The sequence below is a fragment of the Gossypium arboreum genome, chromosome 10, assembly GCF_025698485.1.
Source record: "Gossypium arboreum isolate Shixiya-1 chromosome 10, ASM2569848v2, whole genome shotgun sequence".
NCBI lineage: Eukaryota > Viridiplantae > Streptophyta > Magnoliopsida > Malvales > Malvaceae > Gossypium > Gossypium arboreum.
Genome location: NC_069079.1, coordinates 42,006,246 through 42,008,073, shown reverse-complemented (window position 1 = coordinate 42,008,073; position 1,828 = coordinate 42,006,246).

Below are 1,828 nucleotides of genomic sequence, written 5' to 3'. Positions count from 1 at the left end.
AACTCAAACTAACAACTAAAACATGCATGAATCTCATGGACAACATCAAACATACCTTAGTCTAGCAAACTCCCATGGCTGATTTTCTCAAGCTCTTCCCCCCCTTCTTCTTAGAACATTCGGCCAAGCAAAGAAAATGTGAAAGGATGGACACTTTTTTTTTCCTTTGTTTTCATCATATTTTCCTTTTTTTTTCATTATTTTACTCTTTCTAACATAACCACTAACCCAACATGTTTCCACCCATAGCATGGCCGGCCATCATGCTTAAATTTGGGTAAATTGACATGCAAACCCACCATTTTCACAACATGCACTTATAGGCCACCCTACATTTGCCTAGCACATTTCTAAATTTTCTCACATAAGTCCTATTTGATAAAATTCACTTACAATTAACAAAATCCAAACATGAAATTTTCACACATGCATATGTACATATAATGAGCATCAACTATGATGTTAATTATTTTTATGACTCGGTTTAGTGGTCCCAAACCACTTTCCGACTAGGGTCAATTTAGGGTGTCACAACTCTCCCCACTTAAGAAATTTTCATCCCGAAAATCTTACCGTAAATAGGTTTGGGTATCGTTCTTTCATAGAGTTCTCAGGTTCCCAAGTAGCTTCTTCCATTCCGTTTTTGAGCCATAACACTTTCACTAACGGACCCCTTTTGTTTTGCAACTCTTTCACATCACGAGCTAGAATACGGATCGGTTCTTCTTCATAACTCATATCGGCTTGAATTTCAATTTCGGAGGGGTTTATTACATGCGAAGGATCAGATCGGTAACGTTGAAGCATCGAAACATGAAAAACATTGTGGATCCTTTCGAGTTCAGGGGGTAAAAGCAACCTATATGCTACTGGGCCAACTCGTTCGGAGATCTCATACGGCCCAATGAATCTCAGACTCAATTTGCCCTTACGGCCGAATCTGAGTATCTTTTTCCAAGGCGATACCTTAAGAAACACTTTGTCTCCCACCTGATACTCAATATCTCTTCGTTTTAAATCCGCGTACGACTTCTGGCGATCCGAAGCAGCTTTCAAACTTTCACGAATTACTCGAACTTTCTACTTAGCATCCTTAATCAAATCAACCCCAAAGATTTTGCTTTCGCTAAGTTCAGTCCAAAATAATGGGGTACGGCATTTACGACCGTATAAAGCCTCGTAAGGTGCCATCTTAATGCTTGATTGAAAACTATTGTTGTAAGCGAATTCAATCAAAGGAAAATATCTTTCCCATGAACCACAAAACTCTAAGACGCAACATCTCAACATATCCTCGAGTATCTGAATTATTCGTTCAGATTGGCCGTCAGTCTGGGGATGAAATGCGGTGCTAAAATGCATCTTAGTACCCAACGCTTCTTGTAACTTCCTCCAAAATCGCGATGTAAATCTTGGGTCTCTATCCGACACGATAGAAATAGGTACCCCATGCAATCGAACAATTTGGGAGATGTACAATTCGCCAATTTATCGAGCGAAAAATCCGTGCAGACAGGATAAAATGAGCGACTTGGTCAATCTATCAACAATAACCTGCATCGAGTCTTTCTTACTCGAGTCAAAGGTAACCCGGATACAAAGTCCATTGTCACTCGATCCCATTTCCATTCGGGTATCATGATTGGCTGAAGTAATCCCGATGGCACTTGTTGTTCCGCTTTTATTTGTTGACATATCAAACACCTTGAAACAAATTCAGAAATGTCTCGTTTCATACCCGGCCACCAAAATTGACGTTTCAGATCGTTGTACATTTTAGTACTACCCGGGTGGATAGACATTCGGCCACTATGAGCCTCGTTCAAAA